The sequence below is a fragment of the Akebia trifoliata genome, chromosome 3, assembly GCF_017979445.1.
Source record: "Akebia trifoliata isolate Shusen 1 chromosome 3, ASM1797944v1, whole genome shotgun sequence".
Classification (NCBI taxonomy): domain Eukaryota; kingdom Viridiplantae; phylum Streptophyta; class Magnoliopsida; order Ranunculales; family Lardizabalaceae; genus Akebia; species Akebia trifoliata.
In genome coordinates, this window is record NC_141377.1 from 15,866,464 (window position 1) to 15,874,883 (window position 8,420).

The 8,420-nt window shown below is 36.2% G+C and overlaps 1 pseudogene; it reads left to right on the top strand.

Annotated features, from left to right (window-relative positions):
• The first annotated feature begins 1,178 nt into the window (after positions 1-1,178).
• Positions 1,179-7,611, top strand: LOC147406059 (putative clathrin assembly protein At5g35200 pseudogene; annotated as a pseudogene).
• The last annotated feature ends 809 nt before the right edge of the window (positions 7,612-8,420 follow it).

The window sequence follows — 8,420 nt, forward strand, 5'->3', positions numbered from 1 at the left end:
ACTATGTACTCAATTGAGTTTGGGCTGGTTCGATTCAATGGATCCAAATGTTCTTTTTGAATCACTTCATCCAATATTTTTAAGTCAATTAGTCCAACCGATCCATGTGTTGATCCATAAGATCTATTTACCAATTGGACTAATTGGTTTAACTTGATATTGATTGGCATGTCTCATCAGTCACGTCTATTGGGTTGGACCGGTATTGCAGGTTCAATTTGAATGGTGTAGACCGGTTTACTCACTTACCTTTTTGTTAGATTAACTAGAGCAACCCAGGAGCATCCACAATAAATTCGATTCGTGACCTATAGGAAGGTTCATAAACTCTATATTCATTATGTGCAATGCAATTTATCAGGCCATCCTTGCCCAACTACACTTATATACCTCTCGAGCGTACTCAATCAGACGGTACATGGTGACTTGGTTTGATATAACGTTTAGGTACGAGTCTAGGGTTGTAGTTTTCGTAAATGGTTTAGCATCCCACAAGAGGACTAACCATGTACTAGTACTATGTTGGCAATCGAGACATGTGACTTTGCGGCTTACAATAGGACAAAGGCTTAAGTCGCTCCAACGTGAGTGTATCGATATACCTTTCAAAGTCACTTGATCAAATGGTACTGATGCCCCAATTTTATATACCATAGAGGTACGTGACTGGAGTTGTGGCTTTCACAAATGACGTCACATCTCACAAGGAGATCAAGTCACGCATTAGTGCCACATTGACTATAAAGGACATGCAAGCATGCAATGCATCGTAATTTAAATATGGGAATGGTGTGTGCAAATAAGGTAGGGGCGTCCGGGGCGTTTTTGGTGAATGAAAGGGCCCGAGGGCCAGATCAAACCACTATCATTCAATACAACAATCAATTAATCATCAAACAAGTAAGTGAATCGTGACCAATTTAGTAAGACTTCAAATCTTACTAAAGGTTGGTGGGCCAACATGGTTACCACATTGAAAATTCAGTGCCACAACTTTCTAGATTTGAAGTGAAATTCAAAAATTAAAAAAAATTAAAAAACTTAGATCCATGATTTTGAAAATGAATAGCTATTGAATTTCCCCCAAAGTCCCAAACCTACAATGAAGTATTTATTGAAAATTTTTCTTTTTAAAATTCATTTCAGTAATATTGGATCATGTTCTTGAGTGCTACGTGATGGGCTCAATGACCGTTAGTAAGAATTAAATCTTACTAAACTAGTAAAACTAGCCCTACCTTATGGATGTCAAAAATTAGTGCAGTTAAAAGTATGGAATGGAAAACCATGCTAAAGTTCAAAACATGATCTGATTGCACATGGTTATAGCGCACAAAATTATGTGATTTTGAAAATATAAAAGTTAATTTTCACCGTTAAATTTCAATTTTACCTTTGGGAGATTGTAGCCATCTATTTTTTATACCTGTGATCAAAATTGAAAGGGTTTTTGTTTTTGAATTTTTTTAAATATGAGGTTTTCCATGAAATATAGAAAGCAGTGGTGTTGGGTTTCTAATTTGATAATCCAAGTGGACCCAATGACACTTAGTAAAATTTAATATCTTACTAAGTAAGTCATGATAGCATGGCTCATAAAGTGGGTTCCAACCCAAGTTTGTTCACTGTGTAACTAACTTCAAGAATAAAATTGTGATGCAAATTGCTAATAGAACACACCTACTTATTATTTCTTTTACGTACACCCCCCCTCCTTTTTTCTTAAAGCTTGATGTCACACACTTATTCTTTTTTGCTTTTGCTGCCAACACACAATACTTAAAACACTTTATTTTTCAAAAGAAAAGAAAAACGTACATAAAATTGATCTAGAAATATTACATGAAATCACCGGACATCAATCAGGACCGTCAATCCTTTTTCCTTCCCTCCTTACTCCTCTTTGAATAATTGTTAGAGTGAAAATTAGTGAAGAGGGCAAGAAGAAAAGCATTGAAAACAACATTAAAAACCCAACCCCAACTCTCGGAGCACCTTATTCCCGTAAAATGGAAATACAACATCAAAACCTAAACACCAAAACTAAACAAAAACTGAATAATCTAACAATCCGTCACCAATCTCTTCCATCGAGGCTTCTTCCCTAAGGTGCACATTATGTAATAAGCATACATTAGTGTATGCAGTGAGGCATTGGTAACAAGCGCCACTAGGTTTAACAGATTGCAAGGTATGGAGCCACAAATAACACATCATAACAACCACTATATGATGGTAAACATGGAGGAATATCAACACTTTGATTTGGAGGAGATGATGGTAAAGTAGATGATTGCAGTTAGAAAGACTTAGGTGAGGATTGTAGTTGGGACCAATTGAGTTGATGCGCCCTGTAGATACCCCATTTTTGCATCCGCTTGATTAATCAACTCGTCAACCCGATCGCAATGATTCCCAATGATGAATGTGTATTCCATTGCTTTATTTTGTTACTAGATGTATTTTAGAAATTCGGAAGAGGTATTTCGAACTGACAAAATCTTAGAAACCACGCTACGCTAGGAAAATACAATCCAATAAACATAGAAATCATCATCTTGCAGACCAGAAAGAAACTTCACGATAAAAATCACTAAAAAACTATCAAATTACCAAAATACCCCTAATCTCAAAACAACCCTAGAGCCTACGTTACGCTTAGGAAAACCCATTCAAACATATAAAATAATAAATCGAAACCAAATAAATCATTTCACCAATTTTAACAGAATTAGACCAAATTACGAAAATGCCCCTCATAAAGTTCACGACCATTTCACACACAAAATTTTCTAAATAACACAAACCAATATTTCCATTGAATTCCTTACGAAAAATCGATTTTAAAACATCCTAGAACATTAAAAACCGACTTAAAACGTGAAAAGTCCTCTCCGAGGGTAAAACGATAATTTCACAATTTTCATAATTAAAAATTCTGAAATTATAAATAAAAATATTAAATAATTAAAGTGAAACATTAATGAAATTAATTTAAAAATTGGAACTAAAAAATCGATCAATCAGGCTTTCAAGTAAAATTGTTGAGGGTTCGTGGGATATTTCTTTAAGGACCCCTCCATTTGGGGGTCCAAAGAATTAAAGATATAATAGAGGAGGGTTCTCCAAAAAATTAAAAGTAAATCAAGCAAGACTAAATTTAAGGTATTAAAGTCAATCAAGCAAGACTAAAGTCCAAATTAAAGTCATTTAAGCAAGACTAAAGTCAAGATATTAAAAGTCAATCAATTAAGACTAAGTCAAAATATTAAAAGTCAATCAAATAAGACCAAAAGTCATAACAGAATTCTAATTAAATAATTACTCTATCTAATAGAGTTCTAACTAAAAAATAATTCTACCTAAAACAATTCTAATTAAAATACAATTCTACCTAAAATAAGTCTAACTAAAACACAACTCTAATTAAAAGAAATCTAATTAAACACTAATTCTATCAAAATCAACCCCTAAAAAAATCTATAAATAGGGGTGCTCACACCCTATTTTCGAATCAAATCATAAACCCTAAGAGAAGTAAGTCTAGAAGCCCCCATAGACTCCCATAAACCCTAGTTTTGGAGTCCCAACTCCTTACCTAACATCCCCCCTTCAATTTTAGCCTAGAAAACACCTAAAAGCCCTCCAAAAACACTCTCAAATCCGCAATAAACTTGAAGAGTTCAAATCCAAAAACAAGGAGATACCTTGATCTCGGAGATCCAAAGTCAAATCCGGAGAAAGAACGAAGCAAGAGAGTACGGTACAAGGAGCTCTTTTTGTCAGATCTGAGGGAGCAAAATCCTTGCTATCGGAAAGTTATCAAATTTTTTTATTTTTATTTCTATCTAGGTTTTTAGCAATGTGATTTACTTGGAAAGTTAGTAGAGACCGACATTGGCCGGGCGGGGTTGGTGCCTAACATCTTCCAACCCCGTAACGTGATTCCCGGACTTTTTTTTCTCTTTCGTAGATTAGTTTGCCTTTTTTAGAGTCAGTTTGGTTCATAGACCTTAACAACTAGGTGGCGACTCCCAAACCTCAAGGGTCAAAAGCGGATCCACGCACCCTGCGGATCGAGGGCGCTTTCAGTGGCGACTCTGCTGGGGACTATTGAGGATCAAACTTGAAAAACCCCAAGTATGAGAGCATTGGCAAATCGACCTAGTTTTTTTATTTTAGTTTATTTTATTTGTTTATTTTTATTTTTATGCTTGTGGCGTGATTGTGAATCATTTGTTTGGATTTTGAGTATGGTTTTTTTTATTATTTTTTTTATGATCTAATTGAGGGTCACTTGTGATGATCCTAAATAATTCAAGATTTCAAAAGGTTAAGAAATTGATAATGGAATATGATGGTTGTTTAGCCGTGAAATTTTTTTAAAGTACGTGTGGCTGTCTTTGATAGTAAAAAAAAAAAAAAGAGGGAAAGAACGTGAGGAAATAAGTGTGCTGTTAGTCACAGCAAGAAGAATTCTTATTTTTTTTATCTATTTATTACTTTTTTTTTGGGAGGGTGCTACTATTGGCAGCAACAAAATTTTGTTGTCTCTCATTCGTGCTGCTGTTATATGCTGAAGGGGCAAAAGAAAACAATAGAAAAATAAAAAAAAAAAAAAAAAAAAAAGAGAAGAAATAAAACCAGATCTCTCTCTCTCTCAATTATGGAAATTCCTTTCTTTTCCTCGTCTCAAATCCACGAGTCCAAAGCTGAAAATTTCTTGTTTTAGATCACGAAAAGAATCTCTCATACGTATTATTTTCAGTACGTATCTCCCCTTTCGTCGCCAAGATCGGATAGGGCCTTATCTTTGTAATTTCAAGTTTCTAACCATGTGGAGATTCAAGCCTCTTATGCCGAAGAAACATGCTGGGCTCGAGGGCCGTACAATTAACATTTGAAATCTGAAGGTTCATGTTCGAAATACAATTGCTGAATGAGGTTTCTGTTTCGTGTACCTTGCACATGATGCTCTTCATGCATCGAAGCAATATGCTTTGAAGCACATTATATTTAATGATGAGGAATATCTTAAACTGGTGATGAAAAAGATCTCAGTGATGAAATTTCTTAGAGGACACCCCAATGTTGTTCCTCTTATTGTTCATACTATTTTGGATGTGAGTCGAACAAAAGAAACTCTCCTTGTGATGGAATTTTGTGGGAAGTCTCTTGTTAATGTGTTGGAGAATAGATGAGTTGAGTTGTATGTTGCTTGCAGCAACACATAAAAGAAAAGGGAGGGTTTATGTGAGAGAACATAATAAGGTGTGGATGTGTGAGTGTGCGTATGCTGCCAGCAACATATAGTTGTGATTTGTGTGTGGCAGCAAGATAAAATAGGAAAAAAACAAAAGAGATTTAAAGGCAAATCATTGATATTGCGTCTGTGTTTCGTTAATTTCTTTCTCTACTGGTTTCAATCACGACTACAAATGTATTCTTGATTGGGAAAAGTGTTTCTTGATCTTTCGACAACATTGAAGCTAACGTTGCTCCGAGAGTTAAAGAATCTGGTACTTATGGATTGTGTATCTCGCTGAACCCGTTCGCTTTTGACTAACAAATTGGATCAAATCCAAGGTAAATTCTTCATTTGAATTGATCATTAAAGGAGTAGGATTTCTGTCTTTGCTCAATGTAGGAGCGTAAGGTGACATCTCATGGTCTAAAGATAAATATGCATTTGGATTCATGTTTTCTTTCAATCCTCTAATAATGGCTTGTCTCAGATTACAAGTTGAAATCTGAACGATTTTTTTTATAGAGGAGATTTTGGATGCTTGTGAGTTTTAAAAAAAAAAAAAAAAAATGGCAGCCGAGAAAGAGAGATTTCTCACTCTCGTTCATCTCTCTCTCTCTCTTCTCGAAGAACGAAGGTTTCTTTCTTAGGCTGTGGTTTTTATCCCAAGAAAACTTCTTCGATTCTCCTTCTCTGTTTGACCAGATTTACCGTATTTAAATTCGGAAGAATATGCGGGTAGTACGCAGCAGAGCTTAAGAAGAGCTCTTGGAGCTTTGAAGGACTCCACAAAGGTTGGGTTGGCAAAACTGAGCAGTGATTACAAGATGTTGCGATTGTGAAGGCCACTAACCATGTTGAACACATGGCAAAGGAAAAGAACATCTGCTCTATTTTTTATGCAATTTCAGCTTCAAGACCTCGGGCTGATGTTGTTTATTGCATACATGGTCTTGCTAGACATCTTGCAAAAACACACAATTGGGTAGTTGCCTTGAAAACTCTGATTGTGATACACCGTGCATTGAGGGAAGTTGATCCAACATTCTGTGAAGAGCTTATTAATTATAGCATGAGCAGAGGTCATATGTTGAACTTATCTCACTTCAAAGACTCCAGTTCAAATGCATAAGATTATTCTGTTTGGGTTCGTATGTATGCTCTATATGTAGAGAAGCGGTTAGAATGTTTCCGCATACTGAAATACGATATTGAGGCAGATCATTCAAGAACTAGGGAGCTTGACACCCCAGATTTGCTTGAGCAATTACCTGCTTTGCAATAGCTTCTTTTCAGTCTTCTCGCTTGCCAGCCAGAAGGGGCAGCTATATATAATAATGTGATCAAGTATGCGCTTTCAATTGTTGCAAGTGAAAGCATTAGGCTTTATGCAACAATTAATGATGGTACCCTCAATCTGGTCGATAAGTTCTTTGAGATGCAGCAACATGATGTTAGAGCCCTCGAAGTTTATAGGAAGGCTGGGAATCAGGCAGAAAGGTTATTTGAATTCTATGAAATCTGCAAGAGACTTGAGCTTGGACTGGAACTGAAGTTTATCAGAATTAATCAACTCCCTGCATCATTTGTAACTGCCATGGAAGAGTGTGTGAAAGAGGCTCCAGGACAGTTAATGCTTCGGAGGACTGTGGTCAATGATGACATAGAAGCCACTCCCATAGCTGGAGTTACTCCCAATGTAGTTTTTTCAATTGAGCCCAAGAGTGAGAAAGAAGTTGAAGAAACTCCAAAGGCATCCATCACACCAACTGAACCTCCAAAGAAAGAGCAAAGTGATGCTCCAGTAATCCCACCTGTTACTGATCTCTTGGAGTTAGATGAGTTAAGTCAGGGTGCATCGGAACTGGATGAGAAAAATGCTCTTGCCCTTGCAATTGTTCCTTCTGAAGATCCATCAAATAGTCTCAATTTGACAAGTAAAACCACTGGATGGGAACGAACTTGCACTTGTTACAGCACCAAGTTCTAATGGAACTACTGCAGCAGATAGCAAACTGGCTGGTGGGCTGGACAAACTAACACTGGATAGTCACTATGACGATGCAATGGTGAGAAGAGTGAACCAGAATGGGACATACCACGTGGGGCAGGTGGCCCCTAACCCCTTTGAAGCTGCACAATATTCACAAGACCCATTTTATGCATTCAACGATGTTGCACCGCCCACCAATGTACAAATGGCAGCCATGGCCCAGCATCAGCAAGCGTTCATGCAGTAGCAATATCAACAACAACAGCAGCAAATGATGGTTGGCCAAGATCCAACTAACCCATTTGGCAACCCGGATGTGGGACAAGGTGTGCCATCTTATTCATCACATACTCCCTACACAGGTCTCATTTAGATAACCAAGATGCGAGAGGAGGTAACATAAATTTAGATTCAAATTTGTAGATATCTTGGTTAGCAGCAGGCAAATAAAAATAATAAGATGAGGTCGTGCACGTTCTTTGTGTGTGAGTGCTGTGCTGGCAGCAACACATTTCTTTATAATAAAAAAATGTGTGCTTTCCTCACTAGTTAGTAAGATCTCAAATCTTACTAAAGGTCATTGATCTTGCCACGTCGCATCCAAAAGTGATCCAATGCCACGTGCTTGTGGCGGATGAAATTCTAAAACCTTTTTTTTTATTTTCAAAGTTAATTTTTATTTTGAATTTTGATTTAAAATTTGATTTCATAGCCATTCATTTTTAAAACATTGGATTAAAGTTAAAAAAAAATGTGTGAATTTCACTTTTGGATCCGAGTTTTTCCATTAAATCTAGAAAGCTATGGTATTGGATCACCGATGAAATGACCACGTTGGCCTAGTGATCCTTAGTAAATTTTGAAATCTCTTTGTGTTGGTCAAATTAAATTATTTTTCAATTAAAAAAAAAAAAGGATTTTTCTTGTGATATGTCATGATCCTGATTGATATATATTTTGATGTGCATGCTTAAATCTTGATCTTGATGCTTTCGATGATTGATATTCTTTTTAGTGCAATCCTGATTGATTGATCTTCTTTATTCTCTTTCACACTGCCTTGATCGATTACCTATCTGATATATCACGATCTTGATTGATATATATTTTTATGTGCATGCCTTATTCTTGATATTGATGTTATGGATATTTATGCTTTATGATCGTGTTTTTTCTAATATC